Source organism: Cottoperca gobio, chromosome 15 (assembly GCF_900634415.1).
Source record: "Cottoperca gobio chromosome 15, fCotGob3.1, whole genome shotgun sequence".
NCBI classification, from domain to species: Eukaryota; Metazoa; Chordata; class Actinopteri; order Perciformes; family Bovichtidae; genus Cottoperca; species Cottoperca gobio.
Window position 1 is genome coordinate 20,028,600 of NC_041369.1, and position 10,132 is coordinate 20,038,731.

Below are 10,132 nucleotides of genomic sequence, written 5' to 3' on the forward strand. Positions count from 1 at the left end.
AAAGAACAAAGAACAACAAGGAAGGACATATTAAAAAGCCTTTATTGTAGTGGCTACATCATTAAATGTTTCAACCATTGTAGGTCTTTATCAAGGCTAACATGACCTGGATAACAACATGACGGGTACACTTTTGAGCTACTTATACTTGAGTATTTCCACTTTCTGTTCCTTTATACTTTATAGTCCACGACAATTCAGAGGCAAACACTATACCTTTATACGTTGTTACTTTGCAGATGCAGAATAATAATACAAAATATGATCAAAACCTTATTGATCCCACGGTTGGAAATTCAGAAACGACCCAGCAGTATATAAAGTAATTTACCAACTGCAATATTAGAGTGACACAACAGATCAATGCATAATTAATTATAATCCAACAACATGCATTGTACTGAAATACGCTATTCTGCAACATTGCCACTTTTATTTATGGTACTTTTAGAGTGTCAATCATGTATCAACAACGAGATTACAGACTGCATTCTTAAGTGTTTTCACTATATATGCTAATACTTTTGTACTTTACCAAAGTAAAGTTTTAAATGATCTATACTTGTAACAGAGTATTTCTGCACAGTTGCATTGCTACTTAAAACAACTTAATAGCACTTCTTCCACCTCTGGTTGTTTGTATGTATCATGCATTAAATTATAGAATAAGAACTCAGAATATGTTTAGATAGATAGTTCTATGTAATATCCTGTGATGGGATGAACCCAGTAGGTGGCCATAACGAGCTGTAGGCCCCAGTTTGTGATAACACGTCATGTGTATGTTCACTTACAGCTGTTGTACAGCAGGCTTGCAATCAGCACCTCGAGCCTGTGGACATGATTTCCACACTGCAGAGTAATTATCCACTGTACGCAAGCAGCCAATTTCACCTTATTCAAGATAATTGCCTCAAATATTACAGACCCTTTTCCAATACAGTGGAGAGCTGCAATCAAAGAAAGGACAGCCGCCCAGCTGTGAGGCAGCAGGAGGCGTGAGTTGCTGATGAAAGAATCAAGCCTTTCCTCCAGAAACCTTTCTCCTAAAATAATTGCCCCATAATATCAGCTTCATCCAGGATTTTATGTAAAAGATTGAGTCACTTCTCTTTGCTTTGTTCAGCAGTGAGCGGAGGAGTGAAGAGTGGGAAATCATTCTGAGGTAAACACAGTGCTGGTGGAGTTCAGCGCTCCTCAAGTCAAAGTAAGAAAAGTTTGTCTCGGAAATAAAGAAGTAAATGTCGGTGATGAAGTTTGATTTCTGCAACGTGTGAGTGGGCTGTTTCAAGCCAGAAGGGTCAGCTGCTTGTTACATTTCATAGTAGATTGTATTGTTCAGAGATGGAGGAGGTATTTTGGGCATCCATTCTTGATGTCACATGGTTAGGTTACTGGGAGTTGGAACACTTTCAAGACTTGGATGGACATAAATTGTCAAAAAATTCACATTTTGACTTCATGAAAGCGCTAGATAAAAAGTGAGGAGCTCACCAAAGTTAATACGAATCATCCTGAGGGGAACATGAATGTTTGAAGCAAGTTTCATGATAATCCATCCGGTAGTTGTGGAGATTACTGACAGTCTGACGGACAGTCTGACGGACAGACCGGCATTGCTATCCCTTCTCACATGGCTTAAGCTTTCAATCCTGAGGAGAATTTCTGTTAGAAATATCTAATTACTGAACTTAAAATGTTGTTGAGCTGCTGGACGTAAAATAAAGACGTGTAGGAACCTGATATAACACTCAGGACTTAATAAATACATATATGCCGTCAGATTCTTTTTGATGTATTTACTAAAGGGCAGCGTTTTGTCCCCAAACACAACCATGAAGCATTTGGAATTTGCTACAACTTGGATTTGAGCCTCTAACTTGCTTCTTCTCCAAAGCAACAACAGCTGAGGCTCATGGGTAATGTAGTATCTAGTCATTTGATGTACCAAAACAAACAGAAAAAAACAAAGTTGAATAACTATTACAGATATCCATAACTTATACGTTTAATTAAAATGACCCAGGAAACTGCTACAGTTTGTTTCTATGTTGAGGAACATTGATAAGATCATTAAAGGTCACGCACCTGCACAGCTGATTTCAATCAGTGGCTGATTAGTGCGCTCGGGTTTAAGTTTGATGGAGCTATATTTGAGATCAACAAAGTTTCTTTCCTAATAAGAATAATGAAAAGGGATAAGTCGTCCTCCACCAACAGGTGCAAGAAGACACACATGAGAGAAGGAACACTTCGCACAGGTCCTCACACTGAGACGAGACCTAATCAAGCTGATTAAGTGACAACACCTGGGTGAAGAAAGGTAAGAGCTTTAAAAGAAGTGTTTAAAAAAAACAAACAACCTCTTGATATGCTTGTATACCTGGAGCTACATGTGTTTATGGAGGCTGGTTTACTGTTACCATAAAAAACTTTAGATATATTCATAATACATCTTGTTGTACTGACACTCTGATAACTTATTTCACTTGAACTCACCATTATCCATCACAGACTGAAATCTCCTGTCTTGAAGTAAGACCGTCCTCCACCACATCGTTCTCCTCTTCACACTCCACTGCGCTCTTATCTGGAACCTAAACGCCACCTCCACCTCTCTCCTCAGCTCTCACTGCTCTTCCCTAGCACGTCATTTTCTCAAGATCTTTTTATTCTCCAGAGTTAAAAGATACGATCTATTGTCTTTGAACTGCAACTCTGAATGTTGCCATGAATGTTGGTTTTTGTGCTGCTGTACTTCTTGGAGCAGGGTTTTTGGCGGGCTTCACAGCCTAGTTGAGTCAAACTGTGACACACACACAAACATACCAGACACAAACTATTTGACAGACTTATATATTTATATATAAATAGGTTGATGAAGGAAATGGGCAAGATAGAAAAGGAAAGAGAAACAAAATCATCGGTCTTCTCCAGGTGGCTTTAGAGATTAAAGGTAGAAATCTATCACTCTATCTCTCTCCACCCTCTCTCTCAAGGCAGGGAGACAGGACAGTGTGTGTGAGTAGAGCTTATAGTCTGTTAGTGTGTGTGTGTGAGAGAGGAAGAGTAAATGTCTAAGTAAGATTTATTTATAATCCACTGTTAAAACAGAAGGGAAAATAAAGCAAAGCAACTGACCCAAGTGAACAGCAGAATCAAAGTGTGCAGAACAAATGGGAGTAACACAGCAACACATTATAAATACCACAATCTATTCAAACTGTTGTTTTAAATGAAGCACTGACCTGTGGAGGAGGTTGCTTCATGATGCTGGAGTTAAAACCTGTAAAAGCACAGCTTTGTTTTTGAGCCTTGACCACAGAACATTTAGCAGCTGCTGGTCAGCAGATCTGAGAAGTGCCGGTGTTGTATGTGGATATAAAAGACCCGAAATAGATGTGAGTGAGTGGGAGAAATGTGGGAAAGATAGAAAGAGCATGTGATGGTATCCAGAATTAAAAAGACACAGATATGTCCTTAATACTGTGACATCTTTCTCCTCTTTTCTCTGTCTCATCAACCTTTTCATGCTAACTGAAGAAAGCATTAATGTGCCAACAAAGGACTTTCGAAGGTGTGTATTCAAAGTATTGCGTGGAGATAATCTTGGTAAACAAAAGCTGGGTTTATCTTTGTAAGTCTTTATTCTTTACAGCTCACGGTTTCTTTTAAAAACCAACCACACAAATTCTACTTTCCTTGTGTGGAAAAAGTGTGCAGATAACCAGTTTGCACACAACAATGTCTTTGCACAATAAACCAATGCAGCAGAAACACAAAAGATGTGCTGCGAGCACCTGGGTGCATGCATCCACCAGTACACACACAACTTCACAAACACTTGACACTTGAAAACTGTGAATGCAAAAAGATGGGAACTCTTTTGTGGACCGACCGACCAACTGAGCGAACCATAGAGCTGGTCGCAGCTAATAAAAGAACCTTATAGAGGAGGCTTATAGAAGGAATCTCAACTTCCTCCATCAGCATCAGCAAATACAAGTCATGCAATGAAAACAAGTACAAGAAGTAAGCAATATAAATGAAGCAACGAATGAATACATTAGAAACATTATTACATGCAGAGCAGGGAAGATTGTATCGTGTAATTGTCAGGAAGTACATTATATACATGGAAACATTTAGCAATATATAAATATATAATATAAATCTGTTTATAGTTGCATTTTGTAAATTCCAGAGCACCTTGACTTGAACTGAAATGAGGTGTTGACACATCAACAGGAACTCGAAGGACAGATAGTTAGAGAGCGAGTTGAAGGCTTCTCCCAGCGGGCTTGTCTTTAGGTCGTCTTAGCCTGACTGGGATCGATACTGTAACTCCCTGCTGTCCCTCCTCTGACACCTCCTCCTCCTCCTCTCTCCTCACACAGAGCGGATGGGGCAGGGGACGAGGGGAGGCGACACCCCTCCTGGCTTCAACTGTACGAACCAATAACTGTCACCGAATCCTTCCTGCCTTTGTTTTAATCTCCTTGTTTCAGCAGATATATTTGTGGGAGTTAGTCCAGCAGGGGGCGGATACAAAAATAAATAAAAAATCTGTCAAAGCGAACCCGTTTCAGCCATTTGTGCATGGTGGGAAATATTAGAGTGTGACACATCAAAGGCTCTCTGCTAGTGTGAAGGAGAACAGCTTCTTACAGGGACTAGGCTAAATACATGTTCACAGAGTGATAACAGTGATACGATGTGTTAGAGAGGGGACTTTGCCCGGATATGAACACAGGTGTGTCTTGAGATTCTGGCTTGGTCTTTGGTGTGCCTTGGCCACAGAAGGTTTGTGAACCCCTGCTCTAATCAATACCTTTTACAGCAGCACCGCAGCAGGCAGATGTTGTTGTTTTTAGTAAAAACTCTTTCGTACGCCCTCTGCCCAGCACCGAACTGCTGAGAGACATAGTTAGCCTCCATCGCATCAACGTAACCAATGTTTTGTATGTTGTTCATCTCAGTTGGAGCTTCTAAATAATGCTTTGGATGCAAAATGGGCGGTAATTTGTTGACTTACTGAGGAAATGTTTACAGGAAGAAAGCCCATATTTTTGAGGTAAAAGCAGGAGAATAGTTAAGTTGATTTGTATAATTACCGTTCAAGCACATGTTTCTATCAACTGTGAAATGACTTCACTTGTGTTTGGACTGTTGCTTAGGTCTGTTTGTGTAACCTGTTATGTTGCCTTGCTATACAAAGCAATGATGATTGCAATCATTTCTATTATTTAATGAATCTCCTCTAGCACAACAAATCCTTTTTCCTCTTTTCCTGTGTTTATAGTTGAAGAAAGAAAAGTTAAACATGTATTATGAACCCACTGCAGTGGCGGATAAAAAACTAAAAGACGTAGGGAGACATTTTGTAACATTAGGAAGATGGAGGAAGAGATGTATGAATGCATATGTTGTAGAGTTAAAGAGCAGCTTATTTAAATATTCATGCACAAACACTATGCTGTGTCTAATCTCACTTTGGGAGTTTGCATATGAGAAGGATGGAGGGAGGTAAAAGTGGAGGAAAAGGATGGAGAAATGAATGAGGGGAGACTGAAGGAGGATGGGAAGGTGAAAGCAAAGTGGATACTGTCAGTCGCAGAGTTGTAGAGCGAGCACTCTCACAGGACAGGGGTGACATGACCACCTAAAGAGAAACGGAGAAAGATGTAATGTCAAATGGATCTTTAGAAAAAAAGAGGGGAAAACTCCCCAGAAAAAAGCAGAAGAGAATGCTTAATGAAAGGATGATGAAATGAAACACACAGAGGCAGAAAACCAAAAAGAGAGTGTGTGTGTGTGTGTGTGTGTGTGTGTGTGTGTGTGTGTGTGTGTGTGTGTGTGTGTGTGTGTGTGTGTTTGTGTGTGTCAAGCGTCAAAGAAGAGAGTTAATGAGACATAAAGAAATAAAGAGAGAGGGTGACGACATAAGGAGACAAATACGGACAACCGCAGACAACAGAGAAAGAGAAACACTAAGTTATAACCAAGATAAAAGCGGGAAAATAAAGAGCAATAACCTCTAGAGAGGGGACACAGGGGGCAGAGAAAGAAGGTATTTCATTGCAGGTAATATTGTTCCTGCAGAAACCACAAACACTGAGTTTAACTTACAGTAAAGCTTCACTTTCAAGTCAATTCAACATTTAACCTCCTGCAAACTTCACCTTCCCCTCTGGACATCTGTTCATTATATACTATTTGTCCTTTTCTGCCAAGCTCTCTAAATGTCAGACCCACTGTGTCATCCTTCACAGTGGTAAAGGGAGAGAGGCCAAACAGACAAAACAGAGGACATCATCACATTTTCACCTGCAGTGATGATGAGCCGGCCATGACGGGGATTATTCATCGTTACTCACTCTATCTGACACGGCGATGATACGCTGAGACACTGTTTGGGCTCATATGAAAGGTCTTAGTTAGTGCAGGTCCGTCACAGTCTAGTTTACTTGCACACAAGATAAAGGCTCTTTATGAAACATATCCTAGTTTGTCAGAAATGTAGGAAACTCACTAGTTCAGGGAGAAAGAGAGCCGGAGCTCCATATGTTGGGATGTTATAATATTGAGATGAATACTAATCTATGTCTTCACTCTAGCGCTCACGTGATTGGACAAGGATACATGTGTAACAGTTGGACTATCCTCAATGTGATGTTACTGTAATGTGTGTTTTCAGCCATATTTCAATTTGATAAAAAACTACTTTCAAAACCCTTTTCAAATAATAATGTTGCCCCCCTGCAGTAACTCTGAGGACCCCATAGGGGTCACAGGCCCCCTGTTGAAGACCCTATCACAGATGGACAAACACACGTGGGCAATTTTGACAACAAAAGTGAAATGTGATGTTTTGTTCGCCTCTGGATGAACAACTTTCCTGCGTTGTTGTCCGGAACGTAACAATTAAGCACGTGAGCTAAAACTAAACTAAGAGGCTACAACCGCTCCATAAATGTTGCTCCTGCATGAGCAGCACCTCTGAAGACGACATGAGGCTCAAGTCAAGTTCTGTCAGCAGAGGTGAGATGACTTTGTAACTTGTAATGTTTTTTGAGAAGCACTTCTGATGTCAGAGGAAGTTCCATTCAGAAAAACGAAAATATATTCAACAGACACAGCGAACTGTGACCTTTTGACACACAACTGAAATCACATTTCCTCCTTCGAGCCTGCAAACGTCTGTTGGTTTACTCATTCAGTAAGTCAAGGTGCAGGTCAAGACGTGTGTTGATGTTTGTAAGTTAACTAAGTTAAGAAGAGACTAACGTGGGTTGTTGTTCAAAGTCTGTGGCACCTTTGTTGAAGTAAGCTGCTGTCTGGCGGTTAAGGCCCTGTCACACATATCCGTATGACAGAAACGTATGCCGGCGCATACGAAATATCGGCAATATGTTGATATAAATTAAGGGTAAGTTGTGATCGTTTGAAGGACGCAGACGATACGCCGAACACGCCAGACACACAGCCCTGTCACACAGCTCCGTATGGCAGAGACATGCCGGCGTAGATGAAAAGTAGCTCAGAATGTGTCACAAGTACGCTACAGAAGAGCAAAGAAAATGCAACATTTTAATTTTGTTGGACAAACTTAGTATCCGTGAAAAATATAGACAATTGTTAGCCTTAATCCAAAAAGATATAGAAATCGTTATTCACCAGAAGAAACGATATACGACTGTATTCACACCAAATGTGATGATGTGTGACAGACATCTGTGCAGCGTCACATAAGTTAACACAGCACGGCTCAGCACGGCTCTGGAAGGCAGCCTGGATACCCTGCAGCCGTGCGAAAGCTGTTGCCAGTTAGTCCGAGTGAGAAATGTGTTTTTTTAAATGATCGCCATTAACCAGCATACTGCACTTATTACACTTGTTGAATAATGAAAGCTGATGAATAATTTACTGTGAGGTAAAAATGGCTCCAGTTTTAACTGTGGGCTCACGATTAGCGTGATTAGCGAGTACGAGTGAGTTACAGACGACGTAAGAGAGCGAGTGACACTTGTGTTAGAACGTGACAAAGGCTCAATGACAGCAACACAGACAAAGTAAACGAGAGAAAGGATGACAGAGAGGTTACTGTGAGAAGAAATCTGTATGAAGGAATAAGAAAGCGAGTTAGCGAGAGTCTAAGTGTAACAGCTACTTACTAAGATCAAGCCGACAGCCCGCCATGTGCAGACGTTTGTGGCTTAAGTGCAAAGTTAAAGCTTTCGACCATCACAGAAATTTCCCCGCTGCTGGAAAGTTTCATCAACGTACATACGGGTATGCATATTATGTCTTCAGGCTTTTCAGACATCAAAGGTAACTTATCTATAAGAGAAACTGAAGAGAAATGTCTGCAAACAGCTCAGATTTATGCAGTATTTGACGGGGTGTCTATACATTTCATTAAAATTAGTCATTTGCTGTGAGTTTTCTGTGAAAACGTAATTACACTTTGCAAGATTGAAGTATGTCACAAGTATTCAGGTCATGTGAGGGGATTATATCCTATATATTTTCAAAATAAAATACACAATGTAGATATTTGAAGACTGCGGATTGATGGGTTTCATCACTTCATCACTAAAAAGCATTGCTGCCATGAGTGATCGAATCCTTGTCCTCTCATACAGAACCCTGTGCAGTGTTTTGGCATTCATGGGTCATATCCCAACACTCCTCCACCAACACAACACTTATTTCTTTTTGTTTCTACGCAGAGCTGTTTTAACGCCTCATAAAGGTGATGCTGTTTGCTAACGATTCCTCACACTCTAACAACGATACACAACAACACTGCACAAGGCGATATTTTTATTCTAGTCATGGCCAAAGCAGATCAATACTGAATGCAAAGAGGACACGTCATATTTTTCTTTCTCTCCAGAATGACTCACGCAGCATAAACCTGCAGTCTTTTTTAAACATCCTGTTTGCGATGCATGGCTTAGAGCCAACAGTTAATGGCCAGGAGAGAAGGTTTTAAAGCCATCATCATTTCCCTTTAGCAGAAACACTTCCCTCGTCCACTAGAAGCGCTCGGCGCTCAGAAGACTCCTCAGATGAAACACTCTCCCAGGACAGCCCTTTTGAGCCAGCTGAAAGATGTAATATATGAGAATGAGTGAATAGGAATATATAAGAATGAGGGGTTTAATATTGAGGATCCGTCTCTGTAGCATCTTTAACAGTCTAGTTTGGCATCTTACTTCAAACACTGTGGATTGAAATGTCTATAAATGTAGCTAACACATTTATGGAGTAGCTTTTATGTACTAAGACAATATCCTTGAGAAAAATGGAAAACAGTTTTAATACCCTTTATGACACACTCTTATGTTGGAGAGACATTTAATCAACGTATGTACCACACACATTTTCCATCTCAGGAGGGATAATGAGATTCACTGAACACATCACTGCAGATTCATTTGTATCAGGTCATGTTTTCTCCTTCTACTGATGTTTTGAAAAATATATTTCAACTCTTCCTCTACAGATTCCATTACTCCTTCTGTTTCCCATGAGAGGAGGAAGATTGGATCTGCAAGAGCTAAACAATATTCCTTTAACTTCAAATAACATGGTGGTTGTTTTGCACTTTGGTCCAGAGTGAAATACGCAGCAGAGTTTGCTTTTACATTTTGAACATTCAGAGACCGCTGAGGATGAAGCCGACACCTCTGTGACCCCCTGATTTCTCCTCCAGCAGCACCTGGAAGTTGACATTTAGGGTTTTTAATTAAATGTCTGGACAACTATTGTATAAAGACAGTCCGCCCCATCTTTCAACTCTGATTTATAACGGTTTTGGAAGGTACAGACAAATAGCGTTGTACTGCTGCTCGGGTGCCCTTTTTAAAGGGCAGTTACAGACATCAGGTTGATTGTATGGCTTGCTAATAAATTTGGACTGAAGTAGGCTACATGGTGCCTGGACATAAGTCTTCATAATTTAGGTAATCCCTTAAAATCACCACATTAACTTCCAATAGTTTTGTTTATGACCAAATACCTTCAAAACCTTTGACTTTGTGTTTAGCGCTAATTAGCAAACGTTAGCATGCTAACAAGCTAAACTAAAATGGTTAACATAACTGCCAAACATCAGGAAGTTAAT